At 34.8% G+C, this 12740-nt stretch overlaps 1 long non-coding RNA gene across 1 annotated transcript; it reads left to right on the top strand.

The window, feature by feature from the left end:
* The first annotated feature begins 10676 nt into the window (after positions 1-10676).
* On the top strand, positions 10677-12485 carry LOC149662014 (uncharacterized). The gene is made up of 2 exons (XR_016368689.1): positions 10677-10993; positions 12272-12485. It is a non-coding gene; the product is annotated as an uncharacterized LOC149662014 (long non-coding RNA).
* Positions 12486-12740: the final 255 nt, after the last annotated feature.

The following is a 12740-nucleotide window of genomic DNA, read 5'->3' as shown; positions in this document are numbered from 1 at the left end:
ATACTGCATAAAAAAAGGCGTAAATGGGTATAATACCGAAATGCTATTGATTGGGTTAATTTGGGATTAATGATAATTTTCGCTACTGGCTAGTGATAGACTGTAGTACCTTTAAAAGGACACAATTGATTGTGAAAGGTTTGTAAATAAAGAAAGCTAAACCCAGAGCAATTTGGTCCTATATGGACAAATAATTCCAGTATTCCAAAATAAAATTATGGTTTTGTCTGAAAAAGGTCACTGTCCGTCTAACGAGGGATTAAGACTTTGAAGCACTTAATTTTAAAAGTGTTAACGCATTCGTATCATGGGGACGATAGAGTCAAGGGATTTCTCTTATCATTCATTAATAAAAACGGCACACAACAACGTTTCGTCTTCTAACGTTTATTTGTAGGGTCTCGTACATAATCCCCCTGGACATAATCCCCCTATTTTGGATTTGCCAAGACTTTTTCCCCCCGATTTTAGACGTGTTTGTACAAAATCCCCCAGAGAAAACGTCCAGGACAAAATCCCCCAAAAGGAAAACTGTTCAACAAAATCCTACCGAAAGGATCATTTTATTGAAAATCCCCCAGATAATAGGCATTTAGAAATAAAGGTAAACGGAAGCCCAAATCCAAAGATTATCTTTAATAATAATGCAAAAGTATAATTCACAAGAGTGAAAGGTATTGCAAACAATGTTCCTAAACCAAAAGAAGTAAACTACTGATTTTAATTTAACTTATTTCCAAAATTCCAATATTTTGGAAAAGGCGGCATTTTATGGTTAGTCAGCAATATTTTGGAAAAGGCGGAAATTTATGGTTAGTCAGCGATATTTTGGAAAAGGCGGAAATTTATGGTTAGTCAGCGATATTTTGGAAAAGGCGGAAATTTATGGTTAGTCAGCGATATTTTGGAAAAGGCGGAAATTTATGGTTAGTCAGCGATATTTTGGAAAAGGCGGAAATTTAAGGTTAGTCAGCGATATTTTGGAAAAGGCGATAATTTATGGTTAGTCGGCAATATTTTGGAAAAGGCGGAAATTTATGGTTATCAGCAGTATTTTGGAAAAGGGGGAAATTTATGGTTAGTCAGCGATATTTTGGAAAAGGCTGAAATTTAGGGTTAGTCAGCGATATTTTGGAAAAGGCGGAAATTTATAATTAGTCAGCGATATTTTGGAAAAGACGGAAATTTATGGTTAGTCAGCGATATTTTGGAAAAGGCGGAAATTTATAGTTAGTCAGCGATATTTTGGAAAAGGCGGAAATTTATGGTTAGTCAGCGATATTTTGGAAAAGGCGGAAATTTATGGTTATCAGCAGTATTTTGGAAAAGGCGGAAATTTATGGTTAGTCAGCGATATTTTGGAAAAGGCAGAAATTTATGGTTAGTCAGCAATATTTTGGAAAAGGCGGAAATTTATGGTTATCAGCAGTATTTTGGAAAAGGCGGAAATTTATGGTTAGTCAGCGATATTTTGGAAAAGGCGCAAATTTATGGTTAGTCAGCGATATTTTGGAAAAGGCGGAAATTTATGGTTATCAGCAGTATTTTGGAAAAGGCGGAAATTTATGGTTAGTCAGCGATATTTTGGAAAAGGCGGAAATTTATGGTTAGTCAGCGATATTTTGGAAAAGGCGGAAATTTATGGTTAGTCAGCGATATTTTGGAAAAGGCGAAAATTTATGGTTAGTCGGCAATATTTTGGAAAAGGCGGAAATTTATGGTTATCAGCAGTATTTTGGAAATGGGGGAAATTTATGGTTAGTCAGCGATATTTTGGAAAAGGCGGAAATTTATAGTTAGTCAGCGATATTTTGGAAAAGGCGGAAATTTATGGTTAGTCAGCGATATTTTGGAAAAGGCGGAAATTTATGGTTAGTCAGCAATATTTTGGAAAAGGCGAAAATTTATGGTTAGTCAGCGATATTTTGGAAAAGGCAGAAATTTATGGTTAGTCAGCAATATTTTGGAAAAGGCGGAAATTTATGGTTAGTCAGCGATATTTTGGAAAAGGCGGAAATTTATGGTTAGTCAGCGATATTTTGGAAAAGGCGGAAATTTATGGTTAGTCAGCGATATTTTGGAAAAGGCGGAAATTTATGGTTATCAGCAGTATTTTGGAAAAGGCGGAAATTTATGGTTAGTCAGCGATATTTTGGAAAAGGCGGAAATTTATGGTTAGTCAGCGATATTTTGGAAAAGGCGGAAATTTATGGTTAGTCAGCGATATTTTGGAAAAGGCGAAAATTTATGGTTAGTCGGCAATATTTTGGAAAAGGCGGAAATTTATGGTTATCAGCAGTATTTTGGAAATTGGGGAAATTTATGGTTAGTCAGCGATATTTTGGAAAAGGCGGAAATTTATAGTTAGTCAGCGATATTTTGGAAAAGGCGGAAATTTATGGTTAGTCAGCGATATTTTGGAAAAGGCGGAAATTTATGGTTAGTCAGCAATATTTTGGAAAAGGCGAAAATTTATGGTTAGTCAGCGATATTTTGGAAAAGGCAGAAATTTATGGTTAGTCAGCAATATTTTGGAAAAGGCGGAAATTTATGGTTATCAGCAGTATTTTGGAAAAGGCGGAAATTTATGGTTAGTCAGCGATATTTTGGAAAAGGCGCAAATTTATGGTTAGTCAGCGATATTTTGGAAAAGGCGGAAATTTATGGTTATCAGCAGTATTTTGGAAAAGGCGGAAATTTATGGTTAGTCAGCGATATTTTGGAAAAGGCGGAAATTTATGGTTAGTCAGCGATATTTTGGAAAAGGCGGAAATTTATGGTTAGTCAGCGATATTTTGGAAAAGGCGGAAATTTATGGTTAGTCAGCGATATTTTGGAAAAGGCGGAAATTTATGGTTATCAGCAGTATTTTGGAAAAGGCGGAAATTTATGGTTAGTCAGCGATATTTTGGAAAAGGCGGAAATTTATGGTTAGTCAGCGATATTTTGGAAAAGGCGGAAATTTATGGTTAGTCAGCGATATTTTGGAAAAGGCGAAAATTTATGGTTAGTCGGCAATATTTTGGAAAAGGCGGAAATTTATGGTTATCAGCAGTATTTTGGAAATGGGGGAAATTTATGGTTAGTCAGCGATATTTTGGAAAAGGCGGAAATTTATAGTTAGTCAGCGATATTTTGGAAAAGGCGGAAATTTATGGTTAGTCAGCGATATTTTGGAAAAGGCGGAAATTTATGGTTAGTCAGCAATATTTTGGAAAAGGCGAAAATTTATGGTTAGTCAGCGATATTTTGGAAAAGGCAGAAATTTATGGTTAGTCAGCAATATTTTGGAAAAGGCGGAAATTTATGGTTATCAGCAGTATTTTGGAAAAGGCGGAAATTTATGGTTAGTCAGCGATATTTTGGAAAAGGCGGAAATTTATGGTTAGTCAGCGATATTTTGGAAAAGGCGGAAATTTATGGTTATCAGCAGTATTTTGGAAAAGGCGGAAATTTATGGTTAGTCAGCGATATTTTGGAAAAGGCGGAAATTTATGGTTAGTCAGCGATATTTTGGAAAAGGCGAAAATTTATGGTTAGTCGGCAGTATTTTGGAAAAGGGGGAAATTTATGGTTAGTCAGCGATATTTTGGAAAAGGCGGAAATTTATAGTTAGTCAGCGATATTTTGGAAAAGGCGGAAATTTATGGTTAGTCAGCGATATTTTGGAAAAGGCGGAAATTTATGGTTAGTCAGCAATATTTTGGAAAAGGCGAAAATTTATGGTTAGTCGGCAATTCATACTATTTTCTCCATCATTGGTTCCGCTTTTCGTCGTAGGGGGAATACTACTATTTTTACTACTATCCTACTAAAAAAATTTCCACTGTGGAAAACGACCTCTAAAATAGGAATGACCCCTGAAGGGTTCGTCTCCAAGGTGGGGATTTCGTTCCGTAAGCGGGGGATTTTGTCTCCAGTTTGGGGGGATTTTGTCTGCAAATGGGGGGATTTTGTCTTATGCCCATTTGGACCGGGGGAAATTTTTGGGGGATTATGTCCAGGGGGATTATGGGAGTCACCCTTATTTGTAAACCCTAATTAAATAAACCTGTTAACCTCACTAAAAAATCAGAGACTTTGTGAGAATGACTGAAACAAACAAGGATTTGAGCATGATTTTTCTGCAAAATCAATCTTAATCTCGTCAAAGTTCTGTATAGGCGTAAATATCTGGCAAGGACTGTTTTACTCTACCCAACTTGTTAACAATGTTGAACCCACAACCAGTATTAAAGATCGGCTTAAGGGACTTCATCGAGCGGGAAAATCACAATATATTGTATGGTTTGCGATAAAAAAGGCTAAAAAATGTACTGTTTTTTAACAAATGTTTTGATTAATCCTAGATTGATACAGCGTTTACTTGAGATGTAAGCACTGAAAGTTTTTGATTTAGCTGTCAGATTGAAGGTAAAATGGGGTATTTAGGATAGCTTTGTTACATTATTTGCTACGTTAAAGATGATAAAAGAGCGTTATTTCGTGCATCTTTAAAAAATGAACGAAATTAGTCTCCTAGTCTATAGTTCTGGAAAAATACTCATATATTTTCATGGTTTCGGTTATCGCACCAAAAATATCCTGAACATGTAGAGACTTGTCAGGATAATGCCTTCAAGGCAAACACCTAGAATCAAATGTTTCCTGGTAGGAAGAGTCACCAACTAAAAAAGCAATAAATCACAAAATAAATTCCATTCATAACAATACAAAATGGTTCGGCCATGCCCCTAAACCCATTAAGACACGTAGGGATCGACGTGTTTAGTAAAAATAAGAACGGATGGGGATAAATCCTTTTGTTATGGATCAAGTTCGACCTCTTCCCCCTAACACTCATAAAACCAAGTGGGTGGTTAAATTAAAGAAAGGACAATAAATTCCAATGTAACTAAAAAAAATCTATGAGCATCAGACAACAATCGAGGGAAGCACCACCCTAAAGTCTGAACATCTCAAGAATAAGCGACCCTAACCACTAATAATAGTGTTATATTAAATTTAGTCAAAGCAGTCGTCAAATTTTGTAACTATTGGTGTAAAAACCAGTATTTTTCATGATATTCAAATGTATTATTAAGGAACATTTTCAATGACGTAACTGAATGTTTAAATTTAACCATTTCGTAAGATTTCTCTCTTTTGTTAGTTCATTTGTACGTTTCTGTTTGTAATATTCCCCGTTTGTATATACTCTCGTATTGTATCTAGACTCTTGTGCCCTGGAGGGGGGTCGTAACCAAGCCCTGGCGGCTTCACGACCCTATCCCTAGAGTCTTATTAAATAAATAAATAAATAAATTGCAACTATAAGAGTAAAGCTAGTTTTGAGGTATAGAAAATTAAATTCCTTAAGTCTGTAACACCATCTAGTTATGTATTGAAATTAATGATTCTGAAATAAATGAAAATATGCTTCATCGAATCATTTTGATAAATATTGCGAAAATCATCGCAACGTTTTTAGTCATGTGAACTGTTTTTTCAAATGACTCGTTTCGTCATTTTAAGGCAACTAAAGAAACAAAGTGAGTTGGATTAACTGAAGTCAGTACTTTTTCAAATTTTGTATGCAATTCTTTGGGGAATTTAGGAAACCCAAATAAGCATTTTTATAGAAAATGTTGCGTACAATATTTCCTTCTATTGCTAGAAATCCATGATTCATGCACTGACATTAGCTAAATGACACTCTGTGTTGTACTTTGAACTTTTCGCTGGTGCTATATTCTGTTTTAGTATATAGGGATGTATGCATTTCTAAAGGTGTTAGTTAAAATCTGTGTTTTTCCCTAGAACAGTGTAAATAGCAGTGAAATTCTAGTGTGAAACTATGTAAATGATTCGGCATTGTAAACATATACTTTGGTATTTTAATACTCGTGCTCGAATTGATTGACGTTTCCCTAGAAATATTTTGGTTAATTAGCTTAGTCTTTGTTATAGTAAAAGGTTGCTATACAAGTTTCTGCGAAGAGGGGGGGGTCAAGAGGTAATAAATTTTTATTTAAATAGAAAACAATTGGTGGAATTTTGCTAAATCAAAAGTGTTTTTGGTGAAACATAGGGTAATTTTGATAAATTTAGCTAAAACTTATCGAAACGTTTTTAATCATTTGAAATGTTTTTCAAATGACTCGTTTCGTGTTGCTAAAATGCAATGTAGATGACTGTTTTCGTTTCGGTGGATTATTCATTTCCCCATGTATTCCTATGGTTTTTAGGAATTGTAAATTATCGTTTTCGTGTCGGTCAATTGTAACGTAGTTGATCAAAAACGTTTCGATTGTTTTTTACTTCTAACACGAAATGCGTTGTGAATGATGCTTCTTTCAATATCGTTTTACGTTTTCCAAAAATTTTTGATTACGTTGCCGATATTTTTGATAAATATAGTACGTTTAGGTTAATGTTTCGGTTTAATGATATATTGCCTTTCTGTTGACGCAACCGAAACATCTTAAACTTTTTGAGACTTGTCCTAATAATGCCCTCGGGGCAACTACCTGTAATCAATTAAATGCTTGAACCCCCTTGTAGGATGTGTCACTGCTCACCTCAATGACATAAACTTGGACATAACACATTTGTGTGAGTTGTAAATCACTCTAAATATAAATTTCATTGATTCAATACAAATGGTTCGACGCCCCCCCCCAAAAGCCATTAAGACACGCCTGGACATGTTTACGTATAAATAAAAACTAGATGGGGATAAAGGTTTAACCCTGCCCCTTTAATAAAACCTGGTGGGTGGTCCAAGTAATGAAAAATAAATTACATTGATAGCAATGTAAGGAATCTAGTGGCACTGCCACGCCCCCCCCCCAAAGCCCTTTAGACACGTTTGAATGTGTTTACGTATAAATAGAAACAGATGGGGATAAATTCTTTTGTTATGAATCAAGTTCTACCTCATCCTCCCCCTTAATGTCATTGAATATATACCTGTTGGGTGTCCAAAAGGGAATTTTGTAAACTATAGAGAGTCATTTCACTTCCGAACACTGGAGAGAAAGGTTGTTGACAAGGTTTGTAACAAATCATGTGTAGCGTAATATGCAATTCTTTTTTGGTAAAAATATCCCTTAAAATATGTGCTAAATAGAAAATATATGAAATAGTCTAGCCTTATTCGAGTATACTTTAGTTAGGATCAGCATTTTATGATATTTTATAGTAATAATTGTTCATTTTAACTAATTACCAGCTACCAAGTTGTGTAAAAACTGCCGTATTTCTTCTTTTTTGATACTAAAATGTACTATTGTTCTAACCCAGTAATTCGCTTAATAACCAATACACAAAAGGAGTACACCTAGAACATCATCGTAGCTTAATTTGTACCCTTTTCAATAAACTACGTAGACCTTATCTCAATTTAAACTGGTTCTTTTATATAAGAGAAACATAAACATACATGGAGACCTCAAAATCATACAGAGAATAGCATTACAGTAGAAAGGGCCTACTGAACCTATAAAAATCATATCCTAAATGTACACAATATCCTAAAGATACACCTAGTAATAACAATACAAAACATGAGTACACCTAGAACCGCATCGTAGCTTAATTGGTACCTTTTGCAATGTAAACCATATCTCAATTAAAACTAGTTCTTTAGTATGACATAAGCATTCATGGAGACCTCAAAATCATACAGAGAATAGCATTACAGGCTGGGTGGGGGATGTAGAACGGGTCTACTGAACCTATAGAATTACCAATAAATCATATCCTAAATGTACACAATATCCTAAAGATACATCTAATAATAATACAAAACATGAGTACACCTAGAACCGCGTCGTAGCTTAATTTGTACCTTTTGCAATGTAAACCTTATCTCAATTAAAACTAGTTCTTTAGGATAACAATAACATAAGCATGCATACAAACAAAGAATAACATTACCGGCAGGGTAGATGCAGAAAAGGCCTAATGAACCTAGTTCTTTAGGATAACAATAACATAAGCATGCATACAAACAAAGAATAACATTACCGGCAGGGTAGATGCAGAAAAGGCCTAATGAACCTATAGAATTACCGATAAGTTATATCTTAAATAGACACAATATCCTAAAAATACACCGAAATAATACCCCTATAAATTCAAATTTCCCGCCAACAACATCACGAAGCATGCTGTAATAATCCACAGCTGTATTTGGACTACAGTCCGTAGCTCTTACCGCGCATGTTACGGGAACAAAAAACCAAAAAAAACGAGTCGTTAATGCTCAAATTCTGACCACTAAACCAAGTATTGTCTAAAATTGACAAGCTTCCGTTACACCCAATACGTTTCCTCTTTGATTTACTCTGTTTAGGGTCAGAAACGATGGCATATGATGAACAGCGAAGTCTTAAACCCCACGGCCTAGAGTTATCAACCACAACACCCATGGATTGTCCGCAAGATGGACAAGAAACATTTTCAGGGTATTCGTTAACTAACCCAGTTTTTCTTATCGAAAAACGAACCCCAATTTTGCAGTTTGATTTTACTAAAAATAGTCAGCACAGATTGATTCCACAATCCCTTTCCAAAACGATCCCTGGCTTTGACCTTTTCTTCATTCATTTGGTTATTGAAATATATAAGATATTTCCCGATGACACAAACCAAAGCGAGCTCTTAAATGTCTGAATAAAGAATGACTAACCTTCTGGCCTAAACGCGTTTGAAAGCGCGCGCTATGGTCTACGCATGCGCAGTGTGCACTGTTGCCTAGACACGTTTGAAAGCGCGCGCTATGGTCTACGCATGCGCAGTGTGCACTGTTGCCTAGACACGTTTGAAAGCGCGCGCTATGGTCCACGCATGCGTAGTGTGTACAACTCAATAGATGCAGGCCGCCCGACCAACGTAAGCCTAATTATTCAGAAAAAATTTTAATTATTATTATTTTTATTTTATTTTTTTTTTGAGACATTTTTTCCGGAAGTCCCCGAGGTCTGATATATACTGTAAAAATAGTTTCCACTTGATACTCGGCGTTTTACGTCAGTTATGGCTGATTACCCACAAACTATAATCTTACCCGGACTTCTCTGAGGAGCCTTAATGTGCTCTCGGAATGTAAATACGGCTTTCTTAGTTAGAACACAGAAACCTTTGTTACTCGAATATGTCGAAGGAAGTTTAAATAATTCAATATTATGTGTAAACATACTAACTACTGTAGAACGAATAGGAGGCAATGTAACAAGGAAAGTATTTTCCTAAGAACTTAATATTTCAATATCGTGGTATGGTAGATTTGGCTTTGTAGGCCACGCCATACGAAACTTCTCCCTTCCAATTTGATTGAAAAATATAAATTGCGATTTAAAAATCTTTGTTCCATGGCAATGTTTTTAATGAGTAGACCTGTTTGAGATATAAGGATTAGAATAGTTCTTGATATTGCAAATAAATAGGAATTTAATCTAGTTTGGATATGTCTTGAATTGCAAATTATTCTAGGAGAGCGATAGCTCTCTTAGATAAGACTTCATACCGACTTTAATGTATAAGGATGGTTTTTTGATTGGTTATAACTTTTTTTTGTATCGTATTAACTGCTTTGAAAAAATTCCATAGAACTACAACTCGGGCCCTCAATATGTGGTTAAAATTTCAAGAAGATCCACCCATTAGTTTATTGTATAAAAAATAAAGTTGCTAAGGGTGGTTTTCATTTCCGTAAAATTAATCAGCCCTTTTGGTGAAAAAGTTAAATTTTCCCGTAGAAATAACATGGAGTTTTTTTCAAATTTAGCCATTTTGTCGCCACCCTTTTGAAATGAAATATTCGTTTGTTACGTTTGGGAACGGTTTTATATCAAAATTTAAACCTTTTTCTAGGACCATTTTTAAGGTTTTTGAGAAAAATTAATTTTAAGTATGTTTAATTTTAAATTTTAAAAACTACCCCAATCTGCGATATTTTAGCATGGATACGCTGTTTTATTGGTAAATATCAGCGCGACCAATATTGGCCTTTTTTTACGTATAGTTGCGTCCTAATAATCCGATTGTTTTTTCTTAATGCCTTTTGGTTGAAATGGCCTATCGATAGTGAGATAAGACTGCTTTAATATTGCCGCCGTGACAAATTACCCCGTTTGTGGCCGCCATTTTTTTTAAGGGGAAAAAAATTTGAGAGTGGGTCCTTTTTCGTTGCCATTTTCATATTTTTTGAGGATTTGCTCATGGATGGATTTTAAATATAATATAAAGTAGGTTTCAAGCTTTAATATAAGCCTAATTTCATAATTTTCCACCTTTTTATTGTCCCACAATCTATTTCTAAACTTGGCACTTTCTTTAAGGCGGTGAAATTGCTCTAAGCCTTGGCTTACCGTTAATTTTTGCCATTTATAAAAATGTTTACCTCTTGTTGTTACTTCGCCTTCTCGTATCGTCGTATTTTTAAAGTTTAGACTTTGAAAGTAGTGCTTAGTTTTCTTAAATATTACTTAATTGTATAAAATTTCAATATTATAATTGCCTAAAACGTCCGTATTAACGAATTCAATGTTTTTTGTTGAAGGGACGCGCCTTGCATTTGAATTTCGTTCCCTCGAAACTACCCCCTTTAAGAGACCGGCCGCCGGAGGCTTTTTCTTTTACGCCCTCTCGGTCGCTCGTTCAGCCCCAAAAACAGCCATAGAGATACTAGTGACTCTGTTATTTACCAAAAATGTATGCAGTCAGTGTGTTGTTTTTGCATTTTAATGCTTCTAATCGTGGTGCACGTCGAGGTTTACGAATCCAACGTGTGTTGCGTAATGAAAATCAAGGGTGGATACTATATGATCTAATGATCTATGCTTTAAAAGGAATTTGACGGCGACAGTCATGCAAAAACGGTATTAGGCCTTGCCAAAAGTTGACTAAGCTATAGCGAGCCTTCGTCAGTCAATGATATAAGAAATTGACCCTCGGATATCCTCTGACTAGGAGATGGTTATAAAGTTACTAACTCTCGATTTTGGAGGTAGATACTGTCTAGTGACACTTAAAGTAACGATTTAATCTTATAAACAGACTACCATCATAAGCCCATATCGTAAATTCACCGATGTTGATATCTAAGCTTACTTGAAATACCAATACCAATTTTTTTAACTCAATGAATCTTAAATATCAACATCAAAAATTATCTACTGATAGAGATATCTACTTATATTCCATTCAAATTTCTCGCAACATTTCAAATTAACGAATAGAAATGTGCAAATGAAGTCCAAACTGATTAATTGGGCAAATTGCTATATTGGTCACCATTACCGATCACAGATAGATTTGCGCCCTTCAGTAGTGTTTATTATGCTTGTGAAATGGTAAGCGAAATCTGTGATTAAAGTTTAAAATAGACATGAGCAAAAAGTGCTTCAAGTCATATCAACTCGATTACCGAATATCTAAATTTGACTAAAATTAACAAATCATTCTATTCATGGTTAAGAATCTTGTTTGAAGCAGCAAGCCATCTAATCCTTATTTACCTTCTTTTGAAAAAAATAATAGGTTGATACCTCTTTCAGTAGATGATTCATTGATATTTCAGCTTCATTGAGATTAAAAAAAATTAGTTCCACCATTGGTTGATTTTCAATATTGACCAATCGATAATCACAAATTTTAATAACTAAATCACAAAAACCGGTTCAAAACCATATTAGTTTTGAAACGATTAAATTATAATTTTAAACATATATACTAGTTAATTCCTCGTAGTCGTAGGTAATTAGTTTATTTCCTTAGTGAAATTAATGCTGAATATTATATACACAAAGTAAATAATAAATTAACTTCTAAAATTTAAATGTAAAGTGTGTGCATTATTTCCCCAATTAATAAAAGATATCCACCTATTTTCATTCAAATTAATTACTAATTTGTGGATAATGGATAGAAAATGTCGAGCTCTAATTGCGATGTAGCTAAAATCAATCCCACTGGCTATTTATAATACAATATAACCTTTGCCCTATGTTTACTGTTTTGAATTTTATTTGTAAAATTTAAAACATAAAATAGTATTACAATTTTTTTAATGAAATAATTATTAATAAATTTCAATAAAATAAATTCTGGTTAAATACATAACACTACTTTTTATTAAGTTTCTGAAATTATCAGAGCTAAATATCAAAGACACATATTTAATTGCTCTCATTTCGACACAACTGCAACCGTATATATTCATTCATTTAATAACATTTCTCATTTCTAATTATTTAAATTCAAAGTGCTGTATTAACTTTTAAAGGTGAAAACCCAGCTGACTTAGAAGTAAAAAAATACCAGGCTGCCAGGCTGTCTCTTACACAACAAAGTTGGCCATTCTCGCTTATGAGAAATGAATCCTTGTCATATGCATCTCTGGACTTTAGGAGCTCCAGGACTCCCAACTGAATCAGGGTGGGAAATAGGGATTTTTTTAAAACTAGACATTGGGCCAGCGACCCCCTGCCCAGGAATAAATGAACAGGTCCATGACCATTGACCAGGGCGCGGCGTCTGCTAAACTAAAGAAGTGGGTAATTAAAATAGTTGAGATAATGTCTGGACCCTGGTTACCCTAGAATTTCCTTAGTGGTCCTGTGGACCACGGCTCACCCTCCGATTTAATTTTTAAACTGGTCATTTTCCCTGTGCCACCGCCTTATTTGCAACGCTGAACTGAAGATTTCTTTTGACCGGACCATAGCCTACTCGATCACGCGCAACACGTCGCA

The sequence above is a fragment of the Phalangium opilio genome, unplaced genomic scaffold, assembly GCF_054372755.1.
Source record: "Phalangium opilio isolate 3A_F unplaced genomic scaffold, DU_Popi_V2 ptg000064l_1, whole genome shotgun sequence".
Lineage (NCBI taxonomy): Eukaryota > Metazoa > Arthropoda > Arachnida > Opiliones > Phalangiidae > Phalangium > Phalangium opilio.
This window is presented reverse-complemented; position numbering and strand designations above follow the sequence as displayed.